Source organism: Saccopteryx leptura, chromosome 3 (genome assembly GCF_036850995.1).
Source record: "Saccopteryx leptura isolate mSacLep1 chromosome 3, mSacLep1_pri_phased_curated, whole genome shotgun sequence".
NCBI lineage: Eukaryota > Metazoa > Chordata > Mammalia > Chiroptera > Emballonuridae > Saccopteryx > Saccopteryx leptura.
In genome coordinates, this window is record NC_089505.1 from 338,755,842 (window position 1) to 338,768,427 (window position 12,586).

At 38.6% G+C, this 12,586-nt stretch overlaps 1 protein-coding gene across 5 annotated transcripts in view; it reads right to left on the reverse strand.

The window, feature by feature from the left end:
- The window catches only part of NCALD (neurocalcin delta), a 453,474-nt gene that overhangs the window by 100,078 nt on the left and 340,810 nt on the right, over positions 1-12,586 (reverse strand). Inside the window, exon 1 of one of the 5 annotated variants that reach the window (XM_066379264.1) lies at positions 1,479-1,632. The exons of the other annotated variants lie outside the window; for them this stretch is intronic. The gene's annotated coding sequence lies outside the window, so the exon portion shown is untranslated. Of the gene's footprint in view, positions 1-1,478; positions 1,633-12,586 lie in introns of those variants that run through there. 5 annotated transcript variants of the gene reach the window in all.

Below are 12,586 nucleotides of genomic sequence, written 5' to 3' on the forward strand. Positions count from 1 at the left end.
CTGACCAAAAATAGACAAATCTAATGCCAGCAGGTTAGATGAATATTCCGTCATTGAAAGCCATTGAGAAATTATTGATGCACTCACAATTATTCACTTATCTCGGAAGCTAAACACTGTTCAAAATGCTCATCTCCAGAGTAAAATAAATGAGATCAGAATTCAGAAATTAATAAAGAACATCAAAAATAAGAACAATATGTTCTTGCTGTCAATTGAGGTATAATTCACTTCCTGTAAAATATATTTTTTCATCTACATGGTTAAACCATTATTTTCCAATCATCTAACTAGTAGGTATATTACATGTGCTGCTCTTCAATTTGATTTTTTTTTCCCCTGCCAAATTTGTAAGATTTAGAAAGCTGGTTATACATCTAGGTTTGATTAACTTGAATACCAGAGATTTTCTATGAATTATAGGTGACAAAATGATCCAACTTATATATAATGATAGAAAAGTCAAAATTCTAAACTTGGGGAAAAAAATTAACTACAATAAGACAAATAAAACCAATTTGCATTTTATAGTGTTATAGAAATAAAGAAATGAAAGGCCTTATCAATCAGTCATCAAATTATTCAATCAGGATCTGGAGCAAATTTTGAGTGACTATTTATATCTGTGGTTGAATTAAAACACTAGATCCCCCAATGATAATTTAGTTTTAGGGTACTGTTTCCTTCTAAAGGAATGCTATCAATTTTTAAATCTAAAAATAGCTTATATGACTTGTTAGTGAAGACAATCTAATGTTATTCTCTTCACAGATGGTTTTTCAGAGGAAGATACTGAAAATGTACACTTTGCACTAACAACCAAAAAGCAACCGCACGCACACATGTAAGACTGTAAGACGCTCCACCCCAGCTTCCTTGGCATAGTCCAGATTATTTTCCTAAACAGGAAGCTGTTGACAGCTCTGCCCGGTATTTTCAGGATGCCCTATTTACATGAAAACCCCAACTTTTGTTTTAAAGTATAATGTTCTTCCCGCGGTGCCTAGTGTTGCTAATAGTGAAGGCTGCAAACATGATAGAAACCAAATCCAAACTATTCTAGGATGATTCAGAATAGGGGAGCAATAGTAAAAAAAAAAAAAAGCCAAGTTAGCAACCTATTGCAAGGCTATGCTGGAGTCTTTAAACCCAAAGCAATGCTAACAGGAGGATTCCTAGAATTCAATGGGGAATATTTGGCTCAAGCTGCAAAATCCGTATCTCCAAATAATGCCTTGCTAGCAAGTATTGAGCAAGAAAAGCGATTACATTTTAACTTACTTCACAGAACATTAATCTGAATTCAACCAAATCCCAGAGACTCTGCACAAAATTAGCAACTAGAAGCTGCTTCACATTTCCCCCCTGGTACAACAATAATTGCTCAGGAAGACAAACTTGTGGGAGGCAAGAGAGAGGGGAAAACCACAACGATCTATAAAATATCTAGCGATCTGTGTATAAAGGCAACTAATTACCTCACACGGAAGAAGGGCAAGATCTAACAGTCCATGCTCCGCAGCCCCTGGGCGGCAGCAGCGGCGGCTGTGGCGGCAGCGTCCGGAGCAGCAGCAGCAGCAGCAGCAGCAGCGGAGGCGGCGGCAGCATCCACCAGATTCTCACAGGCCTGTGACTGTGTGGACTCAGCCACAGACTCTGCCTCCAGCTGACGTCAAAGTCCCTGTCACATGGCCAGATGAAAGCCAAGAGAGCATTGGTTGTCGTAGCAACCAGAGAACAGCTCTGAAATTATTTCAATAGGTCATCTGTCACTGTGGTGTGTATGTATGTGTGAGTGTGTGTGTGAGTGTGTGTACACACTCACACACACACACACACACACACTGTAACCATCACGGACAGCTCCCTCAATCTCTGAAGTGGTGACACAAGACAACTTTCCTCTTTAAAACTTTGGTGTCTGTTCTCTACCGTTATTTGCAAGAAAATGCATGCCACTCTGAAGTTCCCATTGGTCTCGCTCTCACCAGCATGAAGCATGTGTCTGTAGCAAACAGAAGGAAAGAAACTGGAAAATTCTGGGAGTAGTTTTCGGAGCTAATTAAATCTATTTGTAAGCAAATGGATAAAAACAGAAGCTCAAGGGGAGTTGGAAGAAAAGATATTTTAAAAACTATATAAGAATCCAATCAATGTACTGAGCCATGGTAGTGATGCAAAGAAAAACAAAAAACATAGGGGTGGTGGCCCAGAGTCAGATGAGGAAATCTAACAATCCTGACACCATACAGGATGGGGAAGTCAAGTGAGACAAATTCAGAATGCCTGCATCGTAAAATGTCTATGCAAGAGTGATGGCCAAGAGAGTTTCAAACCAGCGCTACTTTAAAACACCCCTGAGAATACATTTATAACTCTTTTGGACCTTTGCTCTGGGGTTACCATACAGGTGCCAAATGCTGTCTTCAACGCTCTTGTCTGTACCTCTTTGGGGCTCAGTGTGGTGTGAATGGGTAAGTGTCCCGCCAATGCCAAGTTCAGTGAAGCCTTGAGCAGCAGAATAAAACAACCGTGCCGTGCACTTTGCAATTCAGCGTCAGCAGGACCACCTAGTTTACTGCTACCATCACACGTGGTCTCATTTCCTGGTTCGTGTTCCCTCTGTGTCATAGCAAGCCAATTAAACTAAATGAAATAAAATCCACAGGAGGGTGCTCTGAAAAATACATTTAAAAAACGTATCCTCCTTCAAAGGGCAGAGGGAAGAAAAGGCAGGGAGAAGAGATGGCTTTTAAAGGTACTTAGAAGTACCTTTCCATGCTAGTGTTATTAGGATTACGTTCTGGCTTCTTCTCTCTTTTTTTAAAGAGTAGCTCTGGGGTGTTACAAAATATAAATGGAAACTAAGTCAGCTGGGCAAATTATATTTTTGTCACTCTAAAAAAATACAATTTCTTCAGCATCAGAAATGGCTTCTTGAACAATAAGACTAATGTCCAGACTGTTTGGTCATGGAATCTTCCTATTCATCTTCTTGCTTTACTTCTGTCCCAGCTCCCAGGGAGAAAAGCTATATTTTATTTGAAAAGTTATTTTCCCGATGTTACTAGCTGTAGCACTGCTAAAATAAAACCAAATTGTAATGTACCCCCTTTCATTTCAGATTAATGATAGCAAGAAATTTACCTGCATAGAGACAACTGGCTCATTGAATCCAACATCTATCTAAATGGGTCAGGATGTCTAACCAGGGGCAGATTTTAGTAACAGTTGCAATTCACAAATTTGCAATTTGTTCCAGTAGAGCTCTGGTTTTCTGTTCCAAAATGCACATTCTACTAATGAGGGGAATGGCAGGAGGAGATAGAATGCATCTCCTCCTAGCCTTTCAGGGCCCCATTCTCTGAGCACCTGCTTTGTTATCTCTCTGGCTCTGCATCTGTGGCTGCCTATTCCTCTTCCTGCAGACCCAGCATTTGAGAGAGTAAATCTGCAGTACCACTCTTTGCCAATAGGCGATGTTCTCTGAAACCAGAAGCTCTCAGTTCTAAAAATTCCTGAAATTCATGGCTTTAATTAGTTTGAAATTCAGCAAAAATGAGCACTTTTTATTGCATTTTCTATTATTTTTAAGACTAAGTATATCTTACTGTAAAACTCATTATAAGTTCAATACTCAATGGACTGACTTTCCATATGTAAAGTGGATGCATGTAATCTGTTTTTTCTATAGTAAGGCTCCAACCTATCCTCACTTATTTTCCTTTGCAGACTGCCTAGGATTAGAGACTCCTCCTACAGCCAAGGAAGCTGCCAGTCGCCTGCATGGTTGCAGTCGTGATGATGATGTCTCTAGAGCTCAAATTTCTATCAAGTTGGCTCATTAATCCAAACGTAGTTTGAAAATATCACAGGAAATACACACGAGGGCCTTTCCAATTACAGCCCACAACATTCAAGGAAAATGTGTCATTTCATTTTTTTAAATGACAACTCACTTTTTTTTTTTAGGTGACAGTGATTCACTGAATTTAAAAATACTCATTCAAAAATACTTCTGCACTATAGTTTTAACTTGCTGCATGAATGTCAAGGCTGCATTTTATTAGTCTGACCACCTTGCCAGAAATAACTTGCCACTAAACCAGTCTGACTTGAGTTCACACACCTGATGTGGTTAAGGTCGTGAGCAGATGACTATAATCAGCCTTTTATTTGATGTTCCTAGATAGAAATGTTTCTGTCTCCCCGCCCTAACATGAGTGGGAAGGCACTTGGTTCAAATCTCATCTGGGCAAGCAACTTGAGTCTTCTGAGCTTCAGTGTCTACATCCTAAGGTTCTTGTGAGGATTATCTAGTCAATGTATTCTAAAATTCTCACACCTTTCCACGGGGCAAGATGGCTCAACATGCACGTCATTTCTTGCTTCTCTGACTGACTCTGATAAGTCTTAAAATACCTTTAGGGAAAGGATGGGGTCCTATTCATCTCTACAACTCTACACTTAGTACACATCCAGGAGCATAATAAGTGCTCAATAAATGTTGAATGACTCAACTACTGGGAAGTAAATGCTGAGCAATGGAAAGAAATGGTTCTTTTGTCTTCCCACTAACAGAGAATAGAATGCCTCAACACCCTCCCCTCACACCAAAGTGCAAAGGAAGAAAAAAAATGGTTTTTTTATTTTCCATCAATGAATGGGTCCAAATCAGTTTACCAAGTAAATGAAACTAATCGCTACTAAATCATAAATACTTGAGTGTAGTAAATTATGTGCTGATATATTTTATGGCGATTGCTGTTGATGTTGGATAATCTTTCACATTAATGGAGCATTGTTCTAACTACTGTAGATATATTAAATCATTTACTGTAATAACCCTCCGAGGCAGGTACTAATCTTTTTACATTTCACAACTGAATAAACGTAAGCATAGAAAGATTAAGTAATTTGCTCACCTTGTACCTACAAAGCCAAAATTTATACCCAGGAAACATGACTTCATACATTTTTGGAAATAATTTACATTGGAAATATTTTTAGAAAGAATTAAATTATTTCTTATGTCTATTTTATACTTGGGGTTGTTTTTATTTTTAATTTCTTATGAAGAAGAAAAAGTCACTTTATTTTTTCTGCACCTGGGAACTGTAATGATCTTAATCTAGCTTAGGTTTAAGGAGTAATATGGCAAGAAAAATCTAATCAGGATGATTCGAATCAAGGGAAATGAGCAAAAGTAAATAGTGAAAATATCCTGACTAAAGCCATGCTCAAATGATTATTTCTTAACTGAAGCAAATATTTGGATTGCACAGGCTTGGGTAACTCTAGTTTCTCATTATGATATAGTTGCATGGTTCAAACCAACACTCTCACTGAGATCACAGTAATAGCTGGAGTTTTAAAAAGTGGCTGGCAAGCATTAAAGAGCAGCAAAGGCAGAAACATCTTTATGTGTCAAGATCTCAGATGAAACAAAAATATATTGATGTTAGCCCAATATTCTTCACATTATCTCTGCTGTCTCTTCAAATTATTGGATGATTCTTAAGTGGTGTGGGGCTTTTGGCATTTTCAGAGACTAGAGAGACAAAAATTGGAGTACAAAGATGCAAAAGCATCCAGGAATTTTTTTAGGGATAAAAATTCTGATTTTTTTAAAAAAAGGAATCACAGAGAGAAAGTAGCCTTAAAATTCTGAACAGTTTTCCCTTGGAGTATTTGCCGGTTCCTTACAGTGTCATACAAGAGAGAGAAGTAAAACATAAAGATACATCAAAGAGGATAAAAACATAAAGGGAAGGTTTAGCAGTCTTATAGTCCTCAGGAGACAAAAATCGGAGTATAGGGTTCTCCAAGGAGTTTGAGCTGGTAAACACCCAAGCTTCTCATTACTAAAAGGCAATGCCTTGAAAGTAATGCAAAAGAAGAAATAGATGCACCCTCAAAAACTAGTTTCCATCCTAGAGTTATTATGATACCTACATGGATTGAGGTAATTTGTCCTTATTCTAACTATACTCAAGAGAAAATTAACCCTCTCTAAAAGAATGTGATGACATCCTGAGCCCTTATAATTTTTTGTACACCACTTTCAATTCAACCCCAAATCATTAATCATTGCAGAAGATTAATCATGCCCAGTCTGACTGCACAAAATCTAAGAGGAAAAAATAGTCAATAGGTGATTCATTTCCTATAATTATCAGACAGGGAATAACTATAATCAATATGTTCAAGGGAAGAGATGGCAAGATGGACCATTCCACATGTAAAAAATAAAATCTATGAAAAGAAACACTAAAATTAAAGAACTGAAAAATACAACTGAAATTAAAAGCACAATAGATGGGTTGAAGAGCAGAGAAGAAATAGCAAAAGAGAAAATCAGTGAAACTAAGGATAGACCAGCAGACAATACCTAGACTGAAGTGGAAGGAAACAGGGAAAAATACAGAAAAGAATGTAAGACATTTGGGACATGATGAAAAAGCTAACATGCATTTGGGAAAGAAGGAGGGAATAAAGAGATAAGACAAAAGCCATATTTGCAGAGAACTGGCTAAGAAATTTTCAAAACTTACAAAAGATACAAAAAACAAAGAAAAAATAAATAAGAAGCCCTACCGACCCCAAATAGGGGAACTACAAAGAAGATCACTCACAGACACATTATGACCAACCTGTTGAAAACTGAAGACAAAGACAAAATCTTAAAGTAGCAAGGCAAAAGGTCATATTAACTTTAAAAGAGCAATGAGGCCTGACCTGTGGTGGTGCAGTGGATAAAGCGTCGACCTGGAAATGCTGAGGTCGCCGGTTCGAAACCCTGCTTGCCTGGTCAAGGCACATATGGGAGTTGATGCTTCCAGCTCCTCCTCACCTTCTCTCTCTGTCTCTCTCTCCTCTCTCTCTCCCTCTCTGTCTCTCTCTCCCTCCCTTTCTCTCTCCTCTCAGAAATGAATAAAAAAATAAAAAAAATCTAAAAAAAATAAAAAAATAAAAATAAAAGAGCAATAACTTTTTAACAATAAAAAATTCAATTAGAAAATCAGCAAAATACAGGAAGAGATAATTCTTCTCAAAATATATACAAATGATAAACAGCACACAAAAAGATTTTCCAAAATCATCAGCAAAATACAAATTAAAATCATAATGAGATATTACTACATACTTATCAAAATGACTTAAATAAAATATAGTGACAATTCCAAATGCTGGCAAGGATGCAGAGAAACAACCACTCATTACTAGAGGGAATGTAAAATGGTACAGCCACTATGAAACAAAGTTTGACAATTTTTTAAAAACTTGTACAATTTTTTTTTTTCAAGTTGAGAGGAGGGGAGATAGAGAGACAGATTGCATGCTTTCTGACCAGGATCCACCTATCTGGGACCGATGCTCTGCCCATCTGGGGCCATGCTCGCAACTGAGATATTTTTAGCACCTGAGGCAGAGGCTCCATGGAGCCATCCTCAGAGCCCAGGACAGATGCGCTCAAACCGATTGAGCCATGGCTGCGGGAGAGGAAGAGAGAGAGAGAGAGAAAGGGGAAGGGTGAAGAAGCAGATGGGCGCTTCTCCTGTGTGTCCTGGCCGGGAATCAAAACCTGGAACTTCTACACACCAGGCCGATGCTCTACTGCTGAACCAACCGGCCAGGGCAATTTTTTTTTTAAAGAAGAAACTGAATGGGAAAACAAAAACTTACAATTTCTAAGGTGGGTCAATGGAGGATCTAGAATTGGTCAATATAAGATAAGCTGGACTTGTCTGATGGACAGCAGGAAGCTTGTAAAAGGTAGGGCCTGCAAACTACAATTCTTTACTGCATTCAAGAAACACTTGAAAATAGGGGCATGGAAAGGCTAAAAGTAAAAAGATGGGAAGTCATGTACAAACTACCGATAGCTGGTGTAATGATATTACTGTCAAGAAATAGTATTTGATAGTAAGATAAGCAAAAACAAAACAAAACAAAAAACAAACCAACAAAAACTACTAGAGATACAGAAGACTTCTGAATTCAGTTTTCTAAATATGCATGTACCTAATAAAATATCATCATGACGAATAGAAAAAAATCACATCATAGTATTGATTTAATATATCTTTCTCAGCAACTTAAAGAACAAAGAACAAAAGAAAGTAGAGATACAGAGTATTTTAATGACAAAGTTAACCAACCTGATTTAATCACCATATGAAGAATGATGATGTAAATAATTACAAAATACACATTGTTTTTTAAAATGTATTTAACAAGACAAACTATGTGGTGGGCCATAGGAATGTCTCAACACATTAGAAATAATTGAAGTCACAAGTATTCTCTTTGTACAGTGTAGAACAAAGCTAGAAATCAGTATTTAAAAGACAAATAGAGCTTAACCAGGCGGTGGCGCAGTGAATAGAGCATTGGACTGGAATGCAGAGGTCCCAGGTTCAAAATCCTGTGGTCGCTGGCTTGAGTGTAGAATCATAGACATGACCCCATGGTGGCTGGCTTGAGCCCAAGGTCGCTGATTTGAGCAAGGGGTCACTCACTCAGCTGTAGCCTCCCAGTCAAGGCACATATGAGAAAGCAATCAATGAACAACTAAGGTGCCGCAATGAAGAATTGCTGCTTCTCATCTTTCTCCCTTCTTGTCTGTCCATCTGTCTGTCTGTCTGTCTGTCTCTCTTTCTCTCTCTCTGTCACAAACACACATACATTAAGACAAATAGAAAAATCCCTAAATGGAAACTAAGCAATACACTTCTAAATAATGTATGGATTTAAAAGATTTACATTGCAATTTAGAAATATTTGAACTGAACAACAAAAAAACAATGTATCAAAATTTACATGCTCCTAAAGCACTGTTTAATGAGAATGCACATATATGTTAAAAAAAAAATACAAACAGCAAGCAAACAGTGAGGTTCTACTTCTGGCATGGCGCTTTGAGGAGCCCCTGGACCTGGTCCCCAGTGAAACAAGCATAACTGATGAAAAATATTGTAAGATATGGCTTAAAGTCTCAGGAAATCATTCTTAAGAAATATAGCTAACAAAGAAACATTTACTCAAAAAGAAAATACTAAAACTTGATAAGAACACTGAAAGTATGTGGCACCTGAATCTTGATCCACTCCCTCCCCAACTCCCCAGCTCAGTTCACAGACACTTCATTCCGGAAAGGTTTGACCTGTAACAGTGGGCTCCTTCTCCCTTCAGTCCTCAGTCAAGGGTTACAGAATCTCACTGGGAAAGGCAAGCCATCAGCCTCTCTCCAGCTCTGCTGTTAAATTCCTCGTGAGAACAGCCCCCAGGAAAAAGAAAGAAAGTTCTATTTTATGTAAGGCACAATAACTATACATCAAATCTATTTCTCTGTTAAAATTTCCACCATCAAAAAATCAGGACTGTTGTACAAGTGAGCTACCACCTATTATTAAGTAAGCGTTATAGAATTTCATGAAATTCTCAAGAACCCCTATCGTAGATAATACAATGCACTGAATTCAAAAGCATTGCAGAAGAAACAGTAGGGCAGCTCCTCACATCTCTGAGTAATTAAATTAGTAGCCTTTAATATTGCCTAATATTCATTCAAAGGCTCTTTAAAGTCTTTCTGGGCACCAAGGAGTCACATGCACTGAAGATAAAGAAAAAAGGAGAAAAGGGACAACAAAGTCACTCAAGGAATTAAAATGGCCTCTCTTTTCACCCCACCAGCCTTTTCATAGATTGAATGAGAGGAATGAATCCTTTTCTTAAAGAGAAGTTCTCACATGAAACTAAGGATATTGTTTTGTAGGAAAATGGTCCGTGAATCACCCCTTTATATTTAATCTCCCATACAAAAGGAAAGCTGCAAAATGTCACTTTTTTTTAATCAGCAACATCCAGTATAATTAGAGTAAATACTGTAATAGAATCTTTGTCTTTGCCTTTTTGTAAAAGATTGTTTTAGAACCATAACTCTTTCTGCTGTGAGACTGCTACTGTTACATATGTATAAACCTAATTTTACCATATAAACCTAATTTTACCAATCATCAAGGATTCTACCCCTTCCTACTGCCAAGGGATAACAAAATAGGCCTGAAAAGCTTGAAGAGTCTGGATGCTTTCCCTGTGCCTGTATCAAAAGTACAACTCATACAAACAAGCACAGAAGGTCAATCCCGAAGTTCATCTCCAGCATGAAGTCATACTCTTTGTTGAGTTTTTGTATGAAATGTTGACATCAAGGACTCTTGCTTTGTTATAATGTAAAGAATATAAACTTCGGATTTAGGTACACTACAATTTATATGTGGGCTTCCCAAATATGTTCATCTCTGTGACTTTGGGCCATTTATTTCACCTTTCTGAGCCTTGATTTTATTACCTGTGAAACGAACTGCTAATAACTACATTGCAGGGTGATTTAAAGAGAGATGTTCCATTTAGCAGTACAAATGGTACAGTTAAAGAGAACTAAGCTCATAATTAGGAAAAATAATTCAGAAATTTGCTAACTAGAGTCCAGTTTACCCTAAGTTTATGTTTTTTAAAAAATAAATTTATTTGAATATGATTTTCTATTTCATTGAATTCCTTAGCAAGCACATTATAATTATTCTTACTATCAGAGCTATAAATTTATATTTTCATTGCCTATCTTGCCATTTAATAGTAGTTAGAACCACAGCTTACGATTATATTTAGCCTGTTAAATAATTTATTCTTTTGAAAAGAAGAGAATAGAACATTAGTTTACTAATATGTTGGTATTAGTTTCTCTTCTAAAAAATTCATCCCTGGCCAGTTGGCTCAGTGGTAGAGCGTTGGCCTGGCGTGCAGGAGTCCCGGGTTCGATTCCCAGCCAGGGCACACAGGAGAAGCGCCCATCTGCTTCTCCACCCCTCCCCCTCTCCCTCCTCTCTGTCTCTCTCTTTCCCTCCCACAGCTGGGGCTCCACTGGAGCAAGGTTGGCCTGGGCGCTGAGGATGGCTCTGGTCGCAACAGAGCGACGCCCCAGATGGGCAGAGCATCACCCCCTGGTGGGCGTGCTGGGTGGATCCCAGTCGGGTGTATGCGGGAGTCTGTCTGATTGCCTCCCCGTTTCCAGCTTCAGAAAAATACAAAAAAAAAAAAAAAAAATCCATCCCTAAAAAAGTACACACACCATATACTCTAAGAACTACAAATGCCCAATAATTTTTAAGGCACACCCTTTGCCACAATAACTTTTCTACAGATTTATATAAAACATAAGTTCTAACACTGTCAAAAATGTGCATCTTGCTTTAATAAAAATCAACTGTCTATAAATCTTACTGTAGCAAAAAAATTAATTAGGACATTTAAAGCACAATTACTTCCTGTGGTGAATTTAAAATGCAATTTAATTATGAAAATAATGATTTATTACAGCTTTTCAGAAAGACATTTGACTAAAGGAGACAGCCATACCCCTGACTGTTGTTCTAATAGACTACTGATTTCAGTTATTGTGTTCGGGTAATGTGATAGACAGAATAATGCTTTCCTTCCCACAACCCCCTGCCCCTGAAATGCTTCTGTTCTAATCTCAGGAAACTGTGAATGTGTTATTTTGTATGTCAAAGGTGAATTAAGGTCACCAATCCGTTGATCTTAAAGTAGGGAGTTTATTCTGGATTATCTGTTGAGCCCAATGTAATCACAAGAGTTCTTAAAAGTGGAAGAGTGTAGGCTTCACGCCAAGATAGTGGCATAGGTAAATGGTATTTGTATCCTCCCACAACCACATCAAAATTACAACAAAACTACAGAATAACTATTATTCAGAACTGCCTGAAATCTAGCTGAATGGAAGTCCTACATCTAGGGATTTAAAGAAGAAGCCACAATGAGACTGGTAGGAAGGGTAAGGATGCAGAACAGATTGGTCCCATACCCACGTGGTGGATAAAAATTAGGAACGGTATCTTGGCTGTGGATATCTCCCCTGAAGAACAAGGAATCCCACCCATCCCTCAGCCCAGGGTTCCAGTGCCAGGAGGAAATGTCCCCACTACTCCTGGCTGTAAAAATCAGCAGGGATTGTGGCTGAGTGAGACAAAGGCTTGCTAGGGTCCCAGACAGTTCCTTTTAATGGGCCTGTGCACAGACTTACTCATACTCACACACCCTGAGCTCCAGGACTGGAGCAGCAGTTTGAAGGAACCAGAGACATAGGAGGGACAAACTGAATGGTCCATCATCAGGATGAGAGTTGGGTGGGGGCAGCTACTTGTCAAAGTGCTGGCAGAAGCCACTGTTCCTTTCTTGAGACACCATGCCTGCAAAGAGCCAGCAGGCAAGCACCATATCTCAGCCTTTATCAACCTGGCTACCCATATACCCCTGCCCTGGTGATTTTCTGAAACCCCTACCCCACCTGAGATCTCATCCCACCCAAACTGTGGGCTCACGCAAGCTGTTTTCAGTGGCTTTTCTATACAGATGGCCGGCTCGCTTCGGCAGCACATATTCTATACAGATGGCCTGTCTTGGATCTTGCTCCAGACTTTCCTAAAATCTCTCAAACAAGCAGCATCTGGCCTCAGCATGCCCTGTACCACTCTCTAAGTGGCCCCAGGCCCAACACTAGCAG